This window comes from Zootoca vivipara, chromosome 8, assembly GCF_965207765.1.
Source record: "Zootoca vivipara chromosome 8, rZooViv2.hap1.1, whole genome shotgun sequence".
In the NCBI taxonomy this organism is placed as follows: Eukaryota; Metazoa; Chordata; class Lepidosauria; order Squamata; family Lacertidae; genus Zootoca; species Zootoca vivipara.
Window position 1 is genome coordinate 21335951 of NC_142591.1, and position 15335 is coordinate 21351285.

General features: G+C 46.0%; 1 long non-coding RNA gene across 1 annotated transcript; it reads left to right on the plus strand.

Moving 5' to 3' along the window:
- The first annotated feature begins 1703 nt into the window (after positions 1-1703).
- LOC148684751 (uncharacterized) lies at positions 1704-7636 on the plus strand. Its single transcript, XR_015951644.1, has 2 exons — positions 1704-1803; positions 7172-7636. It is a non-coding gene; the product is annotated as an uncharacterized LOC148684751 (long non-coding RNA).
- Positions 7637-15335: the final 7699 nt, after the last annotated feature.

Consider the following 15335-nt stretch of genomic DNA (forward strand, 5'->3'; position numbering starts at 1 on the left):
ATACAGCCAAAATGAAGCATGTTTTAAGTACTACTAATTTTCACACCAGCTTAACTTTCTGCACTTGAAATTAATGGCACCTGTAGAGGCAGCATAGAGAAGGGGCAGGTGTGGCCTCCAAGGAGCCAAACACAGCAGTGGGCAATGCATTCCTTGGAGGGTCTGATCTGCTTCGCCTGTAGGTGCTGCTGCCCAAGACTGTAACCTCATGGATGGGCCAGCCCTGACTAACAGTGACTGCCCAAAGACCACAGTGGTCAAACAGGGATATAAGAGATCCAGCAGTCCCTGAGGTGTCCAAGATGTTAAAGGCCTTGTAATTTAATACAAGAATCTAGAATGTGACATGGTAGCCAGTATTCTAGGAAGCAGACTTCCAGTTCCCACCCATAATGCACGAGAGCATGTTGACTATATTGGGAAGTAATTTAGGACACTTTCACACAGCAGTTTTTTATGAACTTGGTGCTGCTCATGGATGGAAAAGTTTATTTATGAACTTTTTGCAGCACCCACACGACTGTCCTCATCAAAATGCCATCCTATACAGTGGTACCTCTGGTTGAGAACTTAATTCGTTCCAGAGGCCCGTTCTTAACCTGAAACTGTTCTTAACCTGAAGCACCACTTTAGCTAATGGGGCCCCCTGCTGCCGCCGCACCGCCAGAGCATGATTTCTGTTCTCATCCTGAAGCAAAGTTCTTAACCTGAGGTACTATTTCTGGGTTATCGGAGTTCGTTACCTGAAACGTTTGTAACCTGAAGTGTTTGTAACCCAAGGTACCACTGTATCACAAATGGTAATCTGGGATTGCCATTTCCATTATCTTGTTTTTAAAAATTTATTGGATAGCTACAAATGACCACTTACTAAGGGGCAAGTTGTAATGGTGTGCATGATATCGTTCGGTGAGCTGTCTGGCATCACCTACAAACTGTCAGTATTTTGTGGGAGGGATGCTGGGAATTTGGGTTAGCACAGTTTGCGCTGTCATGCTGGCACAAAAAATCCACATTTAAAACTAAGTAACTAACGAGATATTTTGCTGTTGTTGTAAAATTTAGGGCACACACATAAGAAAATTCCTTGAGAGAATTTACACTTTATTTTTGCACACAGAACAATCCCCCCAAACCATTTTGACTCTCCCAAAATGACTTCAAACATTCCTCTGCAGTTCCCCATTGTCTTTTCACTTGCAAATCCCATTAACCTGGGATGTAGGGGCTTAAACCCCTCCCTGCAAACCCAGTCTGGCAAGTTTCTGTTAAGTTGCCAATAGATGTTAAAGGTAAAGGGACCCCTGATCATTAGGTCCAGTAGTGGACGACTCTGGGGTTGCGGTGCTCATCTTGCTTTACTGGCCGAGGGAGCCGGCGTACAGCTTCCGGGTCATGTGGCCAGCATGACAAAGCCGCTTCTGGCTAACCAGAGCAGCGCACGGAAACACCATTTACCTTCCCACCGGAGCGGTACCTATTTATCTACAGTACTTGCACTTTGACATGCTTTCGAACTGCTAGGTTGGCAGGAGCAGGGACCAAACAACAGGAGCTCACCCCGTCATGGGGATTCGAACCGCTGACGTTCTGATGGGCAAGCCCTAGGCTCTGTGTTTTGACCCACAGCACCACTTGTGTCCCTAATCTAATAGGTGTTAGTTTGTAAACAATTTAGAAAATAAAGTATTTGCCATCTCAAAGGAATGACCTGGCTGCCTCTGAAACCGCATTATCAGATCCCCTGGAAGACAGGAGAGAAGCCTCATGCTCAAATATCAGTGGGAGACTGCTTCCTGTAATGTATGTATGATGTTTTTGGGGTGGTCTTGTGCTAAGGGGTGGGCAATTTCAAAAGTCTTTCAAAAGGACTTGCATACCTTTGTTCAGGGTCTCTCCTACCTCCTTGCAAGGAGGGGAGGGAACTCTGTTGCAACAGAAAATAAAGATCTGCCTTGCTTTCCACTGGATCCTGCCTCCATCCATTCTTCTTCAACTGATCATGGACTTAGGCGACCCAGAGTCCCATGGAGAGTTGGGCAGCAAAAGCCAGACCCCAATTTTTACATCACTGTTAAGAAAGTGATCACTGAAAAACATGGGTGTTGTTGTTTAGTCGTTTAGTCGTGTCCAACTCTTCGTGACCCCATGGACCATAGCACGCCAGGCACTCCTGTCTTGCACTGCCTCCCGCAGTTTGGTCAAACTCATGTTCGTAGCTTCGAGAACACTGTCCAACCATCTCGTCCTCTGTCGTCCCCTTCTCCTAGTGCCCTCAATCTTTCCCAACATCAGGGTCTTTTCCAAGGATTCTTCTCTTCTCATGAGGTGGCCAAAGTATTGGAGCCTCAGCTTCACGATCTGTCCTTCCAGGGAGCACTCAGGGCTGATTTCCTTCAGAATGGATAGGTTTGATCTTCTTGCAGTCCATGGGACTCTCAAGAGTCTCCTCCAGCACCATAATTCAAAAGCATCAATTCTTCGGCGATCAGCCTTCTTTATGGTCCAGCTCTCACTTTCATACATCACTACTGGGAAAACCATAGCTTTAACTATACGGACCTTTGTAGGCAAGGTGATGTCTCTGCTTTTTAAGATGCTGTCTAGGTTTGTCATTGCTTTTCTCCCAAGAAGCAGGTGTCTTTTAATTTCGTGACTGCTGTCACCATCTGCAGTGATCAAGGAGCCCAAGAAAGTAAAATCTCTCACTGCTTCCATTTCTTCCTCTTCTATTTGCCAGGAGGTGATGGGACCAGTGGCCATGATCTTGGTTTTTTTGATGTTGAGCTTCAGACCATATTTTGCGCTCTCCTCTTTCACCCTCATTAAAAGGTTCTTTAATTCCTCCTCGCTTTCTGCCATCAAGGTTGTGTCATCTGCATATCTGAGGTTGTTGATATTTCTTCCGGCAATCTTTATTCCTGCTTGGGATTCATCTAGTCCAGCCTTTCGCATGATGAATTCTGCATATAAGTTAAATAAGCAGGGAGACAATATACAACCTTGTCGTACTCCTTTCCCAATTTTGAACCAATCAGTTGTTCCATATCCAGTTCTAACTGTAGCTTCTTGTCCCACATAGAGATTTCTCAGGAGACAGATGAGGTGATCAGGCACTCCCATTTCTTTAAGAACTTGCCATAGTTTGCTGTGGTCGACATAGTCAAAGGCTTTTGCATAGTCAATGAAGCAGAAGTAGACGTTTTTCTGGAACTCTCTAGCTTTCTCCATAATCCAGCGCATGTTTGCTATTTGGTCTCTGGTTCCTCTGCCCTTTCGAAATCCAGCTTGCACTTCTGGGAGTTCTCGGTCCACATACTGCCTAAGCCTGCCTTGTAGAATTTTAAGCATAACCTTGCTAGCGTGTGAAATGAGCGCAATTGTGCGGTAGTTGGAGCATTCTTTGGCACTGCCCTTCTTTGGAATTGGGATGTAGACTGATCTTCTCCAATCCTCTGGCCATTGCTGAGTTTTCCAAACTTGCTGGCATATTGGGTGTAGCACCTTAACAGCATCATCTTTTAAAATTTTAAATAGTTCAGCTGGAATATCATCACTTCCACTGGCCTTGTTATTAGCAGTGCTTTCTAAGGCCCATTTGACTTCACTCTCCAAGATGTCTGGCTCAAGGTCAGCAGCCACACTACCTGGGGTGTACGAGACCTCCATATCTTTCTGGTATAATTCCTCTGTGTATTCTTGCCACCTCTTCTTGATGTCTTCTGCTTCTGTTAGGTCCTTACCACTTTTGTCCTTGATTATGGTAATCTTTGTACGAAATGTTCCTTTCATATCTCCAATTTTCTTGAACAGATCTCTGGTTTTCCCCATTCTATTGTTTTCCTCTATTTCTTTGCATTGTTCATTTAAGAAGACCCTCTTGTCTCTCCTTGCTGTTTTTTGGAAATCTGCATTCAGTTTCCTGTATCTTTCCCTATATCCCTTGCATTTTGCTTGCCTCCTCTCCTCCGCTATTTGTAAGGCCTCGTTGGACAGCCATTTTGCTTTCTTGCATTTCCTTTTCCTTGGGATGGTTTTCGTTGCTGCCTCCTGTATAATGTTACGAGCCTCCATCCATAGTTCTTCAGGCACTCTGTCCACCAAATCTAAATCCTTAAACCTGTTCCTCACTTCCGCTGTGTATTCATAAGGGATTTGATTCAGATTGTATCTTACTGGCCCAGTGGTTTTTCCTACTTTCTTCAGTTTAAGCTGGAATTTTGCTATAAGAAGCTGATGATCTGAGTTACAGTCAGCTCCAGGTCTTGTTTTTGCTGACTGTATAGAGCTTCTCCATCTTTGGCTGCAGAGAATATAATCAATCTGATTTCGATGCTGCCCATTTGGTGATATCCATGTGTAGAGTCGTCTCTTGTGTTGTTGGAAGAGAGTGTTTGTGATGACCAGCTTGTTCTCTTGTCAGAACTCTATTAGCCTTTGCCCTGCTTCATTTTGAACTCCAAGGCCAAACTTGCCAGTTGTTCCTTTTATCTCTCGATTCCCTACTTTAGCATTCCAATCCCCTGTAATGAGAAGAACATCCTTCTTTGGTGTCATTTCTAGAAGGTGTTGTAGGTCTTCATAGAATTGGTCAATTTCAACATGGGTAAGCGCTAATGATTAACAGGAAGACGTATAATCCCCATGCAAGCAAATCAGGGTGAATGCTCATTGTCAGGTAACCTTCCTGCAATCAAATTCAAAATGCTTGGTAAAGACCAGACATTGTCTCAACACCCATATAAGCTTTGTGCAAGGAAATCAGAACAGATGCTAACTAAACTGTTTGTCTAGGGGAGTTTTGGGTGGATACAGATGACCATAGCTGCCAAGTTATCCCTTTTTTAAAGGGATTTTCCCCTTATGCTGAATAGGCTTCCCCGCGAGAAAAGGGAAAACTTGGCAGCTATGCAGATGACCCGTACAAGTTCACAGGATCATGCCGATGACTAACCTACTCCAGAGTAACTAGTAAGGAGAATTACACCACACTGGTATAATGAAGCTTCGATGTAGGAGGAAACAGCAATCTGTATTCACACCAGATAATAGAATTAATCTCTGCTAGATGCTAGGAAACATTCCAGACCATTCCTAAACAGATCAATACTGATAAAGGGGTTCAGTCACATTTTACTGAGGTGAGGATAATCTGCTGGGAACCGAGTGAGGTCTGATATGATTTACTGGAAAATAAATCCTTGTTCTTTCATATTTTAAAACATTTTTTCTTCTCTATTGAGATTGATTAAGGCTCTCCTTCTTCCACAAAGCCTTACTCGACATCTGAAAGCATAAAGCCATGCAAGGCAGCCTCAGAGGAGAGTTTCATTGAATTAATATGATAGGATCCATATAATAATTGGCTAAGAGTCACTGCTCTGCTGTGCTGATCACATAAAATCCAAGTACTATTGGAAAAGTGAAAGACCAGCACAAGCGCCATCTTGGGTCTATTTCTAACGCTGGAATGTATTTTATCTCACTCTGAAAAAACTTGCTTTGCCAAACAGGTGCTAATTTGATCAATGTTGCACTATTGTATTGGTACGTATCAATATTTACCAAGGCATCCTAGTAAATACTCAGAGAAAGTCATTGGGCGCAGTCCTGCCTGGCATTTCATTGATAAATCTCAAAAGCCATGAAATCACCATCCAGTTTCAACCGTCTTGCCATCATTTACCTGCAAATGTTCACTTTCACCAAGGCAGGGTGGGAACACCATACTCCTAGGATAGGTATCTGTCTGAGGATAATTTTTTATTTAAAAAAAACAACCAGTTGGGGGAGGCATTTCCGGAGGGAAGATGACCAAGGCAATTCTACTAGATGGAAGATTTCATTTCTGCAAATTTCATTTATGCACTCATTTCAGAGTCTTTAAGTTGGAGGTACATTGATCCATGGCTGCTGGCGCCATTTTTGTAACCTCATCCATCCTCTTCCCAACATCAGCTACCTTTTCTCTGAGTGCAACCCTGAGTTCCTTCCAAATCTCCATAAGCACTGCTCTACAGTTGTGGTGGAAAATCAGCCTTAACATTTGCTGGAGGAAAATAATTCCCGGGGCCTTTGGGTACTGTACTCTTCATCTATGGAAACCTCTCCATTCTTCTTGTCCTTTGGCTTGTCCTATTTTTGGTCTCATTACATTCGTGGGCATCAGAGCCATCTTTCCCATAGGACTTAGTGGTGTGTTGTGCCAGGGCGCCAGCCTCTCAGGGGCACCCCAGCAAGTGTGGGAGCTGCGTGGCTTTGCCAGCGGCCTCCCCTTTCCCTGCACGCCCGCCAGCTGCGCACCCCCAACCATAAGGCTGGCAGGCATGCAGCTTCCCTGCCAAGCTTCCTCGCAGAGGCTTAGGATGGAAGCTGCACTCTGCCAACCATACGGCTGATGGGTGCGCAGCTTCCTTCCCAAGCCTCCCAAGCCTCTGCGGGGATCACTCTCCTCCCGAGGCGGCTTGGGAGGGATGCAACTTCACTCCCGAGCCTCTGCGGGGATCGCTCTCCTGCAGAGGCATGGGGGAGAGATGCACCCCCCGGATGGCTGGCAGTGTGCAGCTACGGCCACCCCAACACTATCTGTGGTAATTTGGGAGCGCTGGGTGGATATTTGCACCTCGATGCCACATCTGCTAAAGACAGCCCTGGTGGGCATTCCTCCACTTCGTCACTCCTGCAGTACTGTCAGAGACCGTGCTGAGGAGGGCTGCACTGAGGGGGAGTGGTGGGAACCTCTCCCTCCCCCTGCTCCTGATCAGGATCTTGAATCTTCCCAGGAGTAGGAAGACAGCATAGATTTGGAACAGTGGTTTGCAGAGGGACATAGTTCAGAAGACAGAAGCTGGGAAGAACTGGGTGGTGAGCAGCTAGGAGAAGAAGAACCGGGAGAGAGTTAACAGACTCTCTTTCGCTGGAAAGCGTCCATCCACACAGCCCAAGGTCAAGGAGAGCAGATAAGGTGGCTGCACAGAAAGCACAATGGTTGCGAGATCAGTTTGCGAGACGCGGAAGTGGCATGGGTTACAAGGGAGGAAGTGGGTGAAATCCTTAATTGGGAGCACCTTCATTCCTAGAAATGGATTCTTTGTTCTCTTGTTGTGATCATTTAAATCTCTAACTGGTAAGAGAATCCTTTCGCTAAGGTTAGCTTTTTCTTCCTCTTTAGCAGGTGCTGCTACCGTCTTTGACTGGTTGCTGTTGAAGGACCGGGAAGAAATTTTCCTGCATTGGCAGGTTTTGTCTTCTCTGTAGCAATTTGTCACGACTTTGGTGGTGATGGCCTTGGGTGGAATCCTTTAGTCTTTTCTTCCCTATATGGGGGGGGGCATGAAGTGGTGACTCAACCCCCCCCTGTGGCGATGATTCCAGGGTCCCCCTCTTAAAGGGGTTATATAATGGGTGTCACTGGCCATACACTGAAAGGTTGTCAGTGAACTACCCTGTGTGCGGGGATATGGGCTGGGCTGCCTGCGTACACTTATGTCTCGCAGAGCACCCCAATATCCCATTTACCCTGATGAACCCCAGTTCCCCCCGGCTGGGGGGCTGGGAGGGATACACACCCAAGGCCTAAGCCAAGGTCCTCCTACATTCGGAAGTTTAATAAAGTTGTGGCCTAATTTTAATTCCATATAACATCGTCAGAGTCTTTATTCCTTCCTTATGATCCCTGGGGGCTGGGGCTGTTGCTGCCTAGTCACGCAAATGGGTCTTGGGTAACATGTTTTCTACTCATTCCATTCATAGTATAATGTCACATGAAGGGTTCAGGGCTTCTGTGGAGCTTCTGAAAACTTAGTGAAATGTATTTGTGTTTGCGGTCCCGGCAGGAAACATCAAACAGAAGGTCAGTTGATTCCCCCCCCCCCAAAAAAATGTTTATAGTAGTCCAAACCTAAGCTAAACAAAATACTTTCCATACAACTGCAGCCAATTTTAAACATCTCCATTTTGATGCATATTTATATATGTAGTTACGATAAATACAAAACTATTACAGTAAAACTTGGCAGATGCTGGCATTCAATGGTAATACTTAATACCTTGGAAGTTTTCACTAAATTTCAGGAATCGCAGGCTTTGGGCTAATGACAAAACGACATACATAAATAAAATGAAACGGTGACAAACTGACCATTTCTTGCCCAATTCCATTTCCTTAGCAAACCACTTCCTTGCAGCACAGTGCAGAAACTTACCAGCAGAGTGGTGTGCAGTGTAGTGATAAGAGTATGGGACTAGGACTGCAGAGATCCGGGTTCAAATCTTCACTTTGTCATGAAACACACCAGCTGTCCCTGGCTAGTCCCTATCTCTCAGCACAACCAACCTCACAAGGTTGTTGTTGGAATAAAATGGAGAGGAGGAGAAGTGTGAATACCAGCTTGAGCTGCTTGGGACTATATGTAAATGAGGAAACATGCCTGCTCTGGTGAAAACATATGGAAAAACTTTAACGCATGGAGTGTCAAACTACCAAGTTTTCCCTTCTCCCGTCTGCCTGGAAAGAGCTTGCTTTGAGCTGCATGGAGGAGTGGATTTAAAGGAAAACAGTTCTGAGCGTGCTCTGAACAGCTCCCAGGGCAAGTAAAGTAGAAGCCACCCGAGAATTGGCCCTATGGAATATTTTACAAGACAATAATGCACGCTCACACTACAAATAACTAGGGTGGATCTAGCCACAGGAAAAACGACAACGATAATATAAATCAGTCAGAAATTAGATTGTTATAACAAAAGAAAAAATCTACATGGAAAATTGCATTTTTAAAATTTCCTGCTCTCTGGTGCCATCTGGTGTTGCATGTTTATAGAGCATTCAAATCACTGTTTCCTTACTAATGTAGCTGAGTCTCTACTCTCAGCAACCAGGAGCATCAGAACTAGACATAGGAGGGACCTGGCAGGAGTGTACATGGACCACTGGTGCAAAAGTGTATTGGAAACAGCTTTACTAGAAAAGCTAACTGACAAACTGAAATTAGCACAGGGACAAATAAAAGAGGACACCTTCACCCCGGTGTAGCTCCCCTTTATTACATACACACAGCCCACCAAGACAATAACAAGAACCCACCGATAAGAGTACAAATCAATATGGCTAAGTCGACCCAACAACAGGCCTCCCCCTCCTACACACAAACAAAACTCACTGCAGTCCACTATAGGTAACCAACCATGCCTGCCCCCTGAAATCTCTCACCACCAATGAAAACTTTAAAAATTAATAGAAAAAGAACCTACTCATGTGACACCGACACAAAAACCTTGCACATAGACTACGTAAAAGCAGGACCGCCTTAAGCGTACACAGCACCCTGGTGCAAAGATCCCTCCGGCGCCCCCCCCATTTCCCAGAGTTGACCCCCCCCAGTCCTTCCAGCTTCCTTTGGGCTTTTACCTCTCCAGTTCCAGTCCTCTCCAGTCCTGGCCTTGCACAGAGCGTGCTGGTCGAGCGCCACTGCCGCCATCTCTGGTGGCGACGGCGGTGGAAGCTGCGTGGGGCTCGGCGGGGATGTTTTCGTCACCTTGTGCTGCTGCTGCCGCGCCACTGGCCGAGCTGCTGGACGTGGCGCTAGCCGGCCCGAAGCAAAGCTGGAGCAGCGCCGGAGCAGCAGCAGCGGCAGCAGCACCTGGAGATCGTCTTCATGTCGGCTGAGCAGGACCAGCAGCGCTGGCAAGAAGCCACGCGGGCCATGCCGTGGCTGGCGTTCCCCTTTGCCGACAAGCACCGGAAGGTGGGCGCTGCAGAGCGGAACAGGGTCCTAGTGCCCCTGCTCCACTCGCTTACCTCCCTGCTCTCCCCTGAGCGACGCGGCTGGCGGAAGGAAAAGGGAGGCCACCGCGCAGCTCCCCCACTTGCTGGGGCGCCCCTCAGCGCCCAGGCACCCCGCGCCACTAGAATCAATGAACAAGCCGGCCCTGCCTAAAAGAATGAAAGTCAACTACTATGGAATCATAAAATCGTGGAGTTGGAAGGCACCTGAGGGTCATCTAGCCAACCCCCCTGCAAATGTGGGAATCTCAGGTAAAGCATCCAACCTCTGCTTAAAAACCTCCAAGGAAGGAGAGTCCACAACCTCCCAAAGCAGACTGTTCCACTGTTGAACAGTCCCTCCCCACTCTTGCATCAAATAGAACTGATCTGTAGAAAGGACTTTTATCATCAGGAAACAGAAATGATGTATGTACATTTGTAACCCAAACTTTTAAAAATAAACAAGTAGGCAAGTTAACCTCAGATATATCCTAAGTGGGGTCAGGTAATGACAAAGGGTGGGGACAGGGGTGAACAGCAGTCAAGGCAAATAGCTAGTAGACTCAGTAAGAGGGGGGGGAAATCGATTTTTCTTCCTGAAAACAGAAGAATGGGTTTTTCTGTCAGTAACAATCAGACTGGCTGAGCGGTGCCAAGAGCCGATTGGTCAGAGAAAGGGAGATTGGCAGAAAAGTATCCAGAACTCTCTACACTGAAATGGGTTATGGAAGGATTTTGAGAGACAGGGAAGAGTGTGGCTTTGAGATTCGAGGGAAGCCTTTTAATAATAAAACTGCTGGACATTTCACTTGGTAGTGCTGAGCCTTGGTTGCCCTATTGGACTACCACACTCTGGGGAGCAGTGTGTGTGTGAGATAATATCAAAGCTGAAAATGTGCTGCAGTTTCAGTAAGAACTGAAACCCCTCTGTGCCTGTCGTTAAAGAAAAAACTGATGGCAAGCTCTGCATTTAGCAGAACATATACTGAACAGACACTGTAAACACTAACACCACTAAGAAGCTATAAACAAATACTATTACTAGTGTCTTGCATTTCCTGCAGTCCTAAGCACGCATGCTTGAAAGCTGTCCTGCCAAAATCAACAGAAATGGCTAGAATCGGGCTGCAAAACTCCCATCTGCATGGCCACATCATTCAGCTGCAATTTTCAACGCCGCAGAATTTCAGACCCATGTAAGCTCACTTACCACAATAATTGTTGTGGGTACCACAATGGCACTAACAATGATGAGAGAAATTGATTTCACCAATGAGGTAATTGTCCAAATTAATTATCACAAGCTGGTGATGATGCAGACAGCACCAGCTATGAACATTTTTAGAGTCACGAACCACCTTCACTAAAAGTTGGTAAATATGACCCTGTTTTCCAGGAGAGGGCCCATGTTTCCCTGGCCATGTTTTATATGCTGCTCTCTGTGGGAGAAACACTGTTTGTGCAACACTCCCCTTATTTCCCCCATGTACCGAACTTTCTGTGTAAGCATAACATCTCAACAACGCTTCCTCTAACATAAACACAAAAGACCTGCCTAATAGCTCCAAGTATTCCTCCTACTTTATTTACTTAGAATTCAGCCTGCCAAGTTTGGCTTGGCTATTACAGGGCTGGGCTTGTTTTGGTGCTTTTAAAAAGAGGGCCCAGTTCAACAACTTAAAAGGGTTTGCTCCACCTGAAATTACTTGCCACCAAGTTTCCCTCAAAAGAAAGGGCAAAATTAGTCATAACTAACTTAAGTCCTCCTACTTACTATGGAACCCTGCTACCATATAACACCTGAAGGATCTTCTCTAGCTCCCAGTACATTTCTGGACACAATTCAAAGTGTTGGTGCTGACCAGGCATCCCCAAACTGCGGCCCTCCATATGTTTTGGTCTACAACTCCCATGATCCCTAGCCAAGAGGACCAGTGGTCAGGGATGATGGGAATTGTAGTCCAAAACATCTGGAGGGCCGAAGTTTGGTGATGCCTGGTGCTGGCTTTTAAAGCCCTAAATGGCTTTGGCCCTGTATACTTGAAGGAGCGTCTCCACCCCCATCAGCCCAAACCCTGAGGTCCAGCTCTGAGGACCTTCTGGCAATTCCCTCATGTCATGAACTGGCAGGATGGCGGGAAGGAGGAAGATGATCCTGGAGAGGGGTGTAGCCAGGACAAACCAGAGCAAGCAGGGGATGGAGAAGGAAGTACTCACTGACAGAGGGTGGTGAAGAGATAGAGGTCAGCGCACGGAAACGAGAGCAGCAGGACCCATCACCAGATGGACACAGCAGGCTCTGAGGCACAGGGAGCTGCAGGAAAGGCGCTCTAGTAAGCTGAGGCAGGCAAGGGCCGACAGACCAGCTCGTTAGCTGGCCAGGTTGTGATTCCTCAGCTGGAACAGGTGAAGGTCACCTGCCTCATCAAGCTCAGGTGCTGCAATCAGCAGGCAAAGTGCAAAAGGTCAGCAGAGCTGAGGTGCTGGGGTTGCTCAACTGCCCAAGTTGACAGATCTTGATTTGGATGCTCCTTGACCTCTACAGACTGTGCTTTGGGTTTGACCCTTGAACTGTATCCTGACTGCTGGACTTCAAGACCTGGCATACTGACTTGCTGCCAGGTAAGGCAGGGGTTCGGGATACCTGACTGCAGAAAGCGAAGTTACAGGGAACCAGGCAGAGGGCCTTCTTGGCTGTGGCACCCACCCTGTGGAATGCAATGGTCAGGGATGATGGGAATTGCAGTGCAGCAACGTCTGGCACTGGTTTGTCTACCATAGATCCTTTGCGTGGAACAGGGTCACTGAAGCAAGAACAGTTGAAAAATCAATAAGAACAAGACCAAACCAAGAGCCCCTCTTCCCTTCCCAAATGGCAACAGAAATGTTCTGTTGATCGGGCTACCAATGGATAGCTTGCAGCTCTTCTATGATGGATTTACAAAGTGATGGACGCTAATGAGATTAGCTTTCTGCAAGATTTGGTTTTGAGAGGTTTCTATGCATATGTCCATGTAAACAGCTCGCTTCACAACTACAATTAAGATGGCCCGACTTGTTAGGATGCTTATCCATTCCCTGCGAAAGATGGAGAACGAGGGACCTGGCTTCCCTGTGCTTTCCAACTTTCTCCAATAATTGCCTTGGCCTTGGATTAAAGAATATTATGTTTGGAGCTTGTTTATGTGCAGAACAAAGAGGCGCATAATCCCACAACACAATCAAATAAGACTGCTTAACTGGCAGAATTCTGCCAGCCTCCAGAGCTGGAGAAAATTCAAACAGGCAGCCCAAAGATTTCTGCCTGCTCCCACCCCGAGGAAATCCAGGAATAGCATAGCCAGTCAGACTTTCCATAGGGGATGTGTAAAATAGCTCTGGGGGGGGGGTGTTTGCTAGTAACAGAGTTAATAAAACGGTCAAGAGGGAGCCAGCTAAGGTCACTGGTCTTGCAGCCCAACTAAGAACAAAGGCAGTGGAATTAGCAAATTAATCTTAGCAGGGCGTATCACACAAGTGGAGGCGAAACAGGGTGGAAACCAAAACCATCTTTCCCAATGAATGGTTAAAGCCAATAGGAAGAGATGCATCAATGCCACTGCTCATGTCAAACCTCTTATGTACCCAGTACTATTTTTCTAGAAAAAGAGGTGCTGGAACTTACCATGTTCTCTTGTAACAGAAATGGCACCCACCTGAGAGGTGCTGGACCTGAGTTTTGGTGTGTTCTGGCTAAAAAAAACACCGTTTTGGATTTTTTTTCATATACTAGTTTCCTACATACATATTTGCCAGAAATCCAAATGGTTACGACAAACGCACACATTTACAGAAAAAAAATTATATTTATTTTAGGTAGGAAATAGGATCTTCTTCTGTGGAGTTATATTTCTGGGTCCTATCTCTTCAGGGCTGGATCTATACGGATCTTATAGAACGTTATATTGAATAATGTTTAGAACGTTTAATGGCAGTTTCCCATTGCCGGCAGTTCGCTGCCCTGCATCCAATAGCTTGTGGTATGCTGCAGCTTGGTAACAAGCGTTAACTGGAGAGATGGGTTAGCAGCCACCATTTTAGAAGACTTTGTTCCAATTGCTTTGTTGCTGTTCAGCGGCTTAAATAACATGGCAATGATCGCTCTCCCATGATAAAGTGATTGATGGTAACTGACAAGCAGATGGATGTCTGCATCCAGTTTTGCAGCGCTAACATTTCTACTGGGATGACTGGGTTCCACAGCTGTAGTGACATGGCTTTAATGCCACATAGCCAAGGGGCTAGAGCGGTACAGAATGAATCCCTTGCAGGCATGCTCCAATACTGGCAGCCGGCATGGCATGCGTGCTTCATGGATTTTATATATACTTGCTTTCTCAGACCTATGGCAGGCTACCATTCCTACAGTCTCTATTTGTACAGATGACTCTGCCATCTGCTGTGATTGGTTAGGTGAATGTGCATTTATAATATAACAGTATTTCCATATATCATATGTCCAAGACAGATTGAAATCATATAACAGAGGCATTCCTTTGATTGCTTGAACTTGGGCCACCTGTTCATTTTAATAGCTGTGTCTTAAATCGGATTGTTTTATTGTGCATTTTGATTCGGGATATTTTAACGTCTGCATAACAGATTTTTATACAGTGGTACCCCCAGTTGTGAACGGGATCTGTTCCAGAGCTCCGGCTGCATTCCAAGGAATTCGCAACTGGAGGTGCCACTTCTGCGCATGCGCATGGCGCAAAACCAGAAAAATACTTCCGGGTTTGCCGCGTTCGCATCCTGAAAGATACGCAACCAGAGGTGTGTGTGTCTAGAGCTGGTCAGGGATGATGGGAATTGTAGTCCAAAACATCTGGAGGGCCGAAGTTTGGGGATGACTGATCTAGAGGTACCACTGTACTTGGTAAATAGCTATTTTGGCTTTAAGCAGCACAGAAATTAAATAAGAATACCCACAACTCGTTCATCGCAGCGAAAGCAAATGGGTCTAGACACAGAAAGCAAGATACAGATGCGTTCTAAGATTCCTACTGCAACACCCACTTGTCTGCAAGCAGGTCCCATTGAACTCAATGAGGACTTACTTCTGAGTATTCAGGTATAGGATCACACCAACCTGCACTAAAATAAGAGCAAGTTGAGCTGAGGCACAAAAATGCTCCTACTGTCCAACGGGGGCATTGTGTACAAGCTGATGGCAAAGTGTTTATATGAGCAGTTACCCATGAAAGCATTAGGTGCAAAATATATACCATTTCTCAGCCTGCTGGCATTGTGAATTCCAGTATGCGATACAGCTTCCTAGGTTTGGTTACCAAGTGAAGTGGGATTCCAAATGCAAAAGCTTTTCATTCTCCGGAGCTTTAACAGCTTGCCAGTTCTATTTAAGACGGCACATGTTTCTCAGTGTAATGAACAGAGCTTGAATTGGGGGCTGGGGGGCTGGGTTTCAATCTCTGCTCAGATCTGCAGCTCCTTAAGGTGGCCTTGGGCAAGTCACTGTCCTTTAGCCTAACTTGGCTCACAGGGCTGTTGCTGAGATTATGACAAATGAACTCTC